Below are 10663 nucleotides of genomic sequence, written 5' to 3' on the forward strand. Positions count from 1 at the left end.
TCATGAGACATGTACTGTACATTCCAGGTGGTGATGGTTTAACTTCTTGAATCTTGTCAAGAAGATCTGTATTTTTAAACATTGTTTGAAGCATCTGTAGTACTGGAACATACACTGCTGTGTGCCCAGTAGAATCCAAAGCATACTGTACTGGCATTACCAGAGGGTAGTTACTTCTTACAAATGCTTTTCTCTGCTTAGCAGTGGACAGCTCTGCACCTTCAGCAGTAGTGCTGACAAAAACATTACTTTTCATGACAGCTTTCACTATTTCATTAAAAAGAGCATCATTCATAGCCTGACTATGCTCTCCTAAAACCTAGATGATTGAGTCTCTCACAAAGGGTTTGGACAATGTGAATATTTGTGCCAAATTTTCAACTATGTCTTGTATCGCCATCTCTGATACCTGCAGAACACTGTGCATTTTCAAGAACAAAGAAGCCAAGTTGTTTCTCAGTTGAGCTTGCAATTCACCAGTGTCAAATCCAGACCCAGGAAGATTACACTCTGGAGCATCCAGCTCAAGAAAATTCTGAGAGGGACCAGCTTCCTCAGATTCAACTTGGCTCTGAATTGGTTGGCAGTCAGTTTCTGTCAAGACAATCTCTGTCTTAAAAGCTGAGATTTCACAGTCTGGATGAGTCCTTCTTTTGTGAGCATTGAAGGAGGAATACACATTAGTACGGTAGTGACAATTTTTGAATGGACAATCCACCATCTTGTGCTGTTTTAAATGTGTCCTTAAATGACTGAGAAGAGTTTTGTCATCAAAAGGTTGTTTGGTTTTACACACAGCACAGACAAATGACACACTTCCCACTAGATTGTCACTTTGCACAACTGTCTGAGTATGTAACTGAGTTAAGTGAGTTTTCAATGCATTTTATGAATTAAATGTGAGGACACTATGCAAGAAACATCTCCTGGATGCACTGGGACACATCCTCAGTGATGTATCCTGGGGTCATCGGGTGTTTTGGGTCTCGCAACATCAGACACCCTCACCCAGGCAACCCAGCCGGGGATGATCAGGCCCCGATTTGCATCCCAGCAGTAACCCACGGGTCAGCCCTCTCAATCCAAAGCCACCTTGTGGCTTTCTCTGCGGCTTCACTTGCAGATTGGATGGCCCTCTTCTTGGCTGTTACTTTGATGAAGGGGATTGCCTTCTTAGGACCATGATGGTGTTTGCTGGTGCTGATGGCTAAGGCTACATTCTTGGCAACTGTTTTGAGCACCTGGTCATGGCGCCAACGATAGCAGCCATCAGCCACGGCCAGTTGGGCAGTTGATGAAGAGGTGTTCTAAGGAGCTTTTTCCGGAGCAAAGGAGGCAGGAAGGTGTCTCACTCTTCCCCCAGACATGGAGGTTTGCTGGGCTTGGCAGGGCATCATAGACCGCTTGCACAAGGAACCGGACGCGATGGAAGTCTGCCTGCATGACGTTAGACCAGTTGACCTTTCGCTGCAACATGCTCTCCCACCTTGTCCATGCCCCCTGCTGCTGGAGTCCCACTGCCCTGCTCACTCGCTCTTCCTCCACGCCTGCCCGGACCGCTTCCTTGAGTAGCTGGTGTCTCTCCTTGTCCCGGGCCTTGCTCACCCGGGTCTTTGGGAAGTAGCCCAAGCCTGCTCTTCCTGTTGATAAAGGCCCCCACCAGTGCCTTTTGCCTTAAGCGTAACTCCAACACCTCCACTGCCTTCTCTGCCTTCCATTTCCTTCCTGCCTCACCTCAATGCCAGCTGATGACACCTTACAGTCCCTGGAATCCCTGTACTGTAGGGTTTCTCTCGTGCGTGCCACCATAAACTCTTCTGTGAGCCTGCTGAAGGGTAGCTGCAGGGTGTTATTCGTCCCGTACATTGCAGCGCTGGTGCAGCTGCGGGGAAGGCCCAGCCACTTCCGAAGAAAGCCACTGATCTTCCTTTCGAGGGATTCCACTGTTGTCATTGGGACTGCATAGACAAGGAGAGGCCACAAGACTTGGGGCAAGATGGAATGTTGGTAGATCCAGGCTTTAAATCTACCAGGCAGTTCCACTGTTGTCATTGGGACTGCATAGACAAGGAGAGGCCACAAGACTTGGGGCAGGATGGAATGTTGGTAGATCCAGGCTTTAAATCTACCAGGCAGACCCGACTTGTCCACCTTGGTGAGCCAAGCTCCAAGCTCTTCACTGGACTTCTGGATGGCAGCAGAGTTTTTTAGGCTAGAGTCGAAGAGCTTCCCCCAAGCTCTTGACTGGTTGCTCCGTGATGGATAGGATTACAGTTCCTGCAATTAAAAAACGGAATTTGTCAATCACCTTCCCCTTCTTCAACACCATGGGCCTTGACTTGGAGGGCTTGAAACTCATCCTTGCCCATGTGATCAGTCTCTCAAGTCCTTGTAAGATCCACCTGCTCCCTGGGACTGATGTTGTTGTGATGGTAAGGTCGTCCATATAGGCTCTTATGGGGGGCTGTCGTACACCTGACTTTGTTAGGGGCCCTCTGTGTTCCACTTCAGCAGCCTTGACCACCATGTTCATTGCAAGGGCAAAGAGGGTAACAGAGATGGTGCAGCCCATTATTATTCCTTTCCCAAGGTGATGCCAGTCTGATGTTTCTGACCCAGAAGTGACCTGAGCCTGAAATTGTTAAAATAATCCAGGATCAGGTCTTTGATCTTGCTGGGAACATGGTGGAGGTGTAGAGCAAGCATGGACCCATAGGCATTGGTCAGGTCCAACCACAACACAACTAGGTAACCTTTGTTCTCATGGGCCTCTCTGATGAGCTGTGTGATTACACCAGTGTGCTCTAGGCAGCCGGGAGCTCCAGGAATCCCGCCCTTCTACACTGAAGGGTCAATGTAGTTGTTCTTGAGGAGAAACTCGGTCAGTCTCCTGGAGACGATGCTGAAAAACACCTTTCCTTCAACACTCAGTAGTGAGATTGTCCAAAACTGGTTGATGTTCTTCGAATTCTCTTCCTTGGGAATCCAAACTCCCTCTGCGCACCTCCACTGGTCGGCAACTCTCCCCCTTCACTAAATAACCTTCAAGGTATTCCACAGGTGCTGGAGAATCTCTGGGCAGCACTTGTAGATGAGGTAGGGTATGCCACTGGGGCCTGGAGTAGATGCTGAGCGGGCTGCCTTGATGACCTCCTCAACCTCCTTCAGACTTGGCTCCGTCATCTTGAACTCTGCTGTTGGGGGGCGAGGCTGGTGAGAGCTTTGTTGGGTTCCAGATCTTGTTCCCTCAGTGGGTCGCTCATGGTGTTCCGGAGGAAGCGATTCACTTCCTCTGTTGAGCACCCAAGCCGGCCACTGCGCTTGTCCCCGAGCATTTGTTTTGAAAAGTGGCCACTCACTACGTCTGCTGGCTGGGGGCCACTTAATCCGCTGCTGTGAAACTACTTTGTCAGGACTGGGAGACTCTGGTATGTGGAGGGGCCGGGCTCCTCCTGCGTCTCACTAGGTTCAGGACCTGTGCGTTGAACCTCACTCTCCGACTCCAAACATTTCATTTTGGCCTGGTGGATCCTTAGGCTGCGATGGTTCTTACACAGCTTGCCGCAAATGCATGTCATAGTTGTAATCAGTCCATTTGCATGGGTCATTAACCTCGGGTCCATCCCAGATTTGGGTGAAGGGGCCTGTCTCAAACAGTTAAGATATTTATTTAAGATATTTATTTTCTATAGAATTAACAGTCAGTAGGTAGTTAATGTATGTCTTACTAATGCCTTGTTTGCATAAAGGCTTTGCTGAGTGTAATTGTGCAAACGATTTAACAGGCTACTTAATACCTTTAAACTCTGGCAGAGTAAAAATCCTTAATTATCCATAACAGATATATATCTTCAAAACAGTCCTTACACCACTAAACATAAAAGAAACAAAAGCCTATAGCAAGCAAATAAGGACCTTGGATTTTTTTTTCTTTAGCACATTACTTATTTTCAGTTGTTTTCAATAACACTTCTACTCTTTGGAAGTCAGGTTACCGCGCACAGACCCTGGACACTGAACCCTGGCCATTACCGCGATGGGTTATTTCACACAAAAATTACAGGCTTTAATTTTATTATTAGCTCACCTTACAAAAACACATTACACGTGGAGCAACGTTATAGCATTAAATTAAGGTAAAACTTTGATGCCGACCATTAAATTTACTGAAACATGCATGCTAAGTAAGAATGTTTTCACATGCTGCTATTTAATGGTTGTAAAAGTTTAAAGTATGCGCAATTAATGCAAGCTAACGTTAATGCAAACTGTCCACTTCAGTGGGTGAACAAATTAAAGTACTGGCTTCAGCTTTTCAATGTCTTCTCACTTTTACTGAGGCAGATACTATGGTTTTTCAAGTGCTTAAACTAAGTTTAAATGGAGACAAATGCATTTAATGAACTAAGTAATTCAACGCAATTAAATCATGAAATGCAAACCAAGAAATAACTCACCAGAGTAGGACGACCAAGGAAAAAATTAGAATAATGGCGGTCAGCGCTGTCAGCAGGGCGGGCACAGCGGCAGAAAATAACGGCAGGTAAGGTCCGTTAGGTTGGGCAAGGTGCTGCATGCTCCAGCAAGCGCAAGTGGCAGTAATGGTGGACTTTTCCGTTTGGCAGAGAAGCACATACAGAGATGCCTGACGTCATCACGCGGATTAAGAGTCGCTGTCAGATGATTTGAGTACAATACACCATAATCATCAAAGTAGTTGGCTGTAAACTTTAAACTGGAAATTTGTTCAAATGACTCAACCCGTTTGTGCTGAATTAGTTGGATTTTAAATTTTGAGTTAATACATCTCATCTCTTTCAACAAGCTTTTGCTGTTCGGTCTTACAGTTAGTTTGTCCATGTTTCTATTCGTAGGAAAGACACTGAAAATGCCACCTGAAGCATCAAAAGCTGAGATGAAGCCAGATGAGGAGGACATATCACTCAGTCAGGTAACTGACTTTAAGCAACAACAGAAGGACATGTTTACGGCTCTTCTACATCAACAACAGGAAAACTTAAAAGGCTTTGTCCAAATCATTGTGGACTCTACAAACTCCAGCCTAGATGCAATAGCAAGGGACATACAAGAAGTCAAAGTGAGCCTGCGGTTCACAAAAAAAGAGGTGGATGATTTGAAGGCTGACAGCAGCAAACGGACCAAGCGCTGTGACACAATGCAGGCAGATATTTACAAAGTCTGTGACAGTTTGCTGACTGTCACAGATAAGATGGAGTACCTGGAGGGACAGACCAGACGGAACAACCTTGTATTTGATGTAGCAGAATCACCCGGAGAAAATCACGAAAATCCTGGCAGAGAAACTACAACTGCAGCACAAGATGGAGGTGGAAAGGGCGCACCGCACAGGGAAACCCAGCGGAGGTGAGAGACCGAGGCCCATAGGTGTAAAACTCCTCATCCACAAGGACAGAGAAGCCATATTACAACGTGCAACGAGGACTTCACAGACGCTGTCAGATGAAAGAGGAAAGAACTGATGCCGGAGCTGAGAGCTGCCAGAGAGAGGGGGGACATTGCTTACCTGCGCTACAACAAATTGGTCATTCATCCACGCACCAGCACACCAAAACAACCGATACTGGACAACGGGTACATTGAACCACAACACTTAATATGACACTTGACACAACTCTTAGACATCCTGAATCGGAACATTCACTAAGAAGAATTGTCGAACTTGACCATCCAGAATTAAATACCTTTAAATACACTACATACAAGCCACAGGACATTGAAAATGATATTGATCCAGAAAACAACTTTTTCTTGAACATCAACAACGACTGCCACTATTATACAGATGAACAGTATAACAGTACTTTCAAGACTGAAAACAAAATCTCAATAATCCATTTCAACAGTAGAAGCCTGTATGCCAATTTACATAATATCAAGGACTATTTAAATCAATTCACATAGCCTTTTAATATAATTCTAATATCGGAAACATGGATTAACAATGAAAGGGGCATGAATTTTGGACTTGAAGGATATAGGAGAAACAAAAATGGTGGTGGTGTAGCTATGTATGTGGACATGAATTATAATTATGAGGTGGTAGAAAATATGTCAACTGTGGTAGACAATGTGCTTCAATGTATAACAATACAGATAAGTAGAGCAAAAAAGAAAAACATCATTGTAAGTTGTATATAGTGAATATATGTCTGTATATCTATATAGAACACCAGGTTCAAATATAGAAACATTTAAAAACTGGATGGAGGAACACTTCACAATTACAAATCATAAAGTCATGTTTATTGGTGGTGACTTCAATATAGATTTGTTAAATCCAAATAAACATAAGATGACTGATGAATTTATCAATACTCTATACAGTATTGGCTTATATCCCAAAATTACCAGACCCAGCTGAACCCATTGTGCAACATTAATTGATAATATATTTTCAAATGAAATGTATAACAATTGTGGTGGCAAAACAACTATTTAATGAACAGTTTAAAGAAAAAGTCTTCACACGTCGGCTGTCTTTCTTGAGTTTTAATAAGCTTTCATGAATGGAGACACTCAAACATACAACCACATGAACAGTCAGTCAAAAGGAGTGCCTAGCAAGTCCTCTCGCCCTGCTATCTTTATAGTTCCCATAACACATGCACATCAACAGTCAAAATATGTGGCGCCTTGACATTCCTAAAACACAACATCTCTTTAGACTAACAAGGACACTTGTTGTCCTCCCTGGCTCATAATCTTGGTGTCTGAGCCTCCCTGGCTCGTGACCTTGGTGTCTCTCACTGCTGTCACAGTAGGGGTTAAATGAGCAACACATATCATTAGGTGAGAAGTTCAGTTTCATCAAAACAAGTAACCTTATACAACACATTATAGGCTAAATATGTTTAAATACCAGAATTTTCCATCACACAATACAGTAAGTGGATTATTAGTAAATGATATCAGTGACCACCTTCCAGTTTTTACAGTCTATAATGATAACCACATAAAAAACAAACAGGACAAGATACCAATGTACAGAAGGGTTAGGACAGAGGAATCCATGGATGCACTTAAAAATGAGTTACTAAAACAAGATTGGGATTTGATATATAAAGAAAATGATACTGATAAAGCATATGATGAATTTCTAAGAGTATTTAAAATACTGTATGATAAAAATTGTCCAGTTAAACAATACTGTAGAAAACAAAGTATAAAGATAATCAATGGATGTCGAAGGGATTCCAGAACGCTTGTAAAAAGAAAAACACACTATATAGAGAATTCATAAAACACAGAACTGAGGAAGCAGAAAATAAATATAAGAAGTATAAAAATAAGTTAACTAATATCATGAGAAATTGTAAGAAAGATTATTTTAATAAATTACTAGAGAATAATAAACATAATATAAAGGGCATATGGAATATATTAAACAGTATAATTAGAAATAAATCTAGACAGATTAATTATCCACAATATTTTATAGAAAATTATAAGATTATAAATAACATGGATGATTAAATGAATAACATTCAGTGATTTTTTTGTAAATGTTGGACCAACTCTAGCAGAAGAAATTCAAGATCCAGTGACATTCAATGATAATCTAATAGATAGAAATCCAATGACAATGTTTCTTAAGCCTGTAGAAGAAAAAAGGGTTATAGATATTGTTAATGCCTGCAAAAACAAGACATCCACTGATTATAATGAAATAGATATGAAAGTAGTAAAAAAGGTCATTCGTGGGATTTCCAAACTATTAATGCACATCTTTAATTCATCATTACAAACCAGTCACTTTCCCAATAATATGAAAATAGCTAAAGTTGTTCCTCTGTACAAAACTGGAGACAAACACCATTTCAGAAATTACAGACCTGCTTCTCCCACAGTTCTCAAAAATTCTGGAAAAAGTTGACAATAACAGGTTAGACAATTTTATAGAGAAGCATAGCTTTCTCACTGATAATCAATATGGATTCAGAAGTAACTGGTCAACATCACAAGCTTTAATTGAACTAATAGAAGAAACCACAAATGCCATAGATAAAAACAAATATGCTGTTGGGGTATTCATTGATCTAAAAAAAAAGCATTTGATACAATAAATCATGAAATGATTTATTGGACTAGTTTGTTTTTAAGTCCTGGGCCCAGTTGTTCAGACATACTGTATTCAGATTGGATTTTGGCTCTAATTGGATCAATCTTGAAAATTGTTAAGCAGAATAAAAGGATTCTGAAATCATATTAGATCATGTAATTGGATCTTGGTTTTTATCTGGGTCAAACCTTCAGTTTGTGTTGTTCAAAACATTTTGGTAGGATTGGGATAACTTTGATCCTAATTCCAGCACAACCCATCCCATCCTCCTCACCAATTATGCTGTAGAATAAAAAGACTCAAAACACAGGAACTGACCTGACCTGATTCTGAATCCCAACACTGCCATCACTGGGCTCTTGTCAAAAATACCTGGCCCAACATCGACCAAAACTCAGCTTGCCGAAAGAAATAAGTCAGGCAGTGTCTGACATGGGCTAAGACATGGGATAATTGTTGCCCCAGCATCAAGCCAAATGAAGTGTTAAAAAACGATGATGTAGTATTATAGATGACCCAGCAGAATATAAAGTAATGAACATATTAATGCATCAATAATTATAATCCAATTATATCATATAATTATTCTGCATAAGCACTTTTACTTCTGGTACTGGCTGTATATTGAGAGGCCAATACTTTTGTACTTTTACTGAAGTAGGAGTTTGAATGAATGACTTAAACTTTTAAGAGAGTATTTGTGCAACTTAATAAGTAAAATATAAATAAGAAATAAAATAAATAAAAAATCTGAGTACATCTTCTGAAACACAACCAGTCACAGTTTGTACGTGATGTCTCGGTGATAATGAGTATAATGAGTGTTTTCAGGGCCTCCTCAAATTCTAAACGTTGACTTTTTCCTCTTTATTTCGATGATACAATTGAAGCTCAGCGTAAGTTCAATCAGGAAGACCTTCCTGTGCTCATTCATTCACAATTCTCCCTCTCCCACTGCTTCCTCCAATCAGCTGCCTCTGGGCATTCACTCTTCTAGCTGTCCTATCGTAATTAGCCACAACCTCCAGCAGCCAATCAGGTTGTCACTACGAGATTTTAAATCTGTTCTCTCCTCTGCCGCTTTCAGCTGTCATTCTAGGCAGGATCGCCGCCCCTCCTCCACCCTGTTCACCTCCAGCCGTCGTATCCAAGGTCAAAGACAAGCCTGAAGACTCATACCTCTACTCATCCGGATCATCAGCACCCATCCATCTAATCCTCATCTCTTCTTCACTTCCTCTACCACCACCAGCGTCTAGACCCCGGGGGGGTTTCCCTAATTGGCTACGGATCCATCACCCTCTTTATAGCTCACCATCTCGAAGGGGTCTAATTGCCAAAGACTTTTCACATTTTCATTTTCATGTGCACTTGTCATTAAAAATGTTCTTTTCCAAAACTAAAAACGAGTCTCTCCTGATTGAACTGCCTTAATAGCCGATTTGTACCTGCGCTGCAGCTCTCTGATGACTTGCTATGAAAAATCTGAAATTATCTGAGCTTTGAAAATACAAAGTGAGATGTGTACAGACAAACGGATGAACAGACAGACAGATGAAGATGGAGGGAGATGAATCTGTGACATTTAAAAAAAACTGCCTGTGTGTTCTTTCACGCATCCATTCATCTATCCATCCATTGATCTTCTGACCTATCCATCCATCTATCGATCTACGCCTCGATCACTTTATCACTCATCAACCGCACCGTCCTTCGCTTCTTCTCTCCTTGTTCTTCAATATTAACATATATGCCTCGTCTCCTTTTATTTCTGTCAAGCTCTTTCAATTTTTCTTAATTTCTTTGTTTTCCTTTACATTTCTCTTTTATACTCTGCTGTCTTAATCCTTTGACTCTGCTAGATTTTCTTTGGTTCACTCCATCGTCTTTTGTTCATCTTTCTCTGTTCACTTTTGTTCCTTCATCACAATTTCCAAGTTTTTACATTTTGGTACTCCTCAAAACAGCACTTGTTTTGTCTCCGTTCATTTTTTCCTGATTTTCTTTCCATCTTCTATCCCTAATGTCTGATTTCCATCTCTGTCCAAATTTCCATTTCATGTTATTTCATATTTCTGAGCCATTTGTCTTGATTTCCTTGTGTTCATTTTCTTGTTTATTTTCTTTTTCAGCCCCAACTGTTGAAAAAGACAGCTGTAAGCCTTTTATAACCTCTCTATTTTGTTTGATCTGTAGCTCCTGTTCGTTTTACTCACTTTTTTTTATCTCCTCTCCTTCTTACTTCGTTAATTCCTCCTCCCTCCATCCTTCTGTCCATCCCTCGAGTGCAGCTCAGCGCTTAAAAACTCAAATCTTCCTCGTAAGCCGTTAAAAAGCCAACGTTAATGTGGAGCTTAAATCTGTGATCAGCAGGCTTTCCACAACCGCAGCTAATGAGACAGAGACTTTATTCATTCAGCATTTTTAAAAGAGTTCAGATGTGCCTCACAACAATTTAGATAGGAGGAAAACAAACAGCCCATCATAAAAACAATGTAAACACACTTTGAATTGCTTTATTACTCAATCTGTAACTTTTTTCATTAACACACACTGTAGTTT

The 10663-nt window shown here is 41.2% G+C and overlaps 1 pseudogene; it reads right to left on the reverse strand.

Annotated features, from left to right (window-relative positions):
* Window positions 1-1031: 1031 nt before the first annotated feature.
* On the reverse strand, window positions 1032-4655 carry LOC117263645 (uncharacterized; annotated as a pseudogene).
* Between the last annotated feature and the right edge of the window lie 6008 nt (window positions 4656-10663).

The sequence above is a fragment of the Epinephelus lanceolatus genome, chromosome 16 (assembly GCF_041903045.1).
Source record: "Epinephelus lanceolatus isolate andai-2023 chromosome 16, ASM4190304v1, whole genome shotgun sequence".
NCBI classification, from domain to species: Eukaryota; Metazoa; Chordata; class Actinopteri; order Perciformes; family Serranidae; genus Epinephelus; species Epinephelus lanceolatus.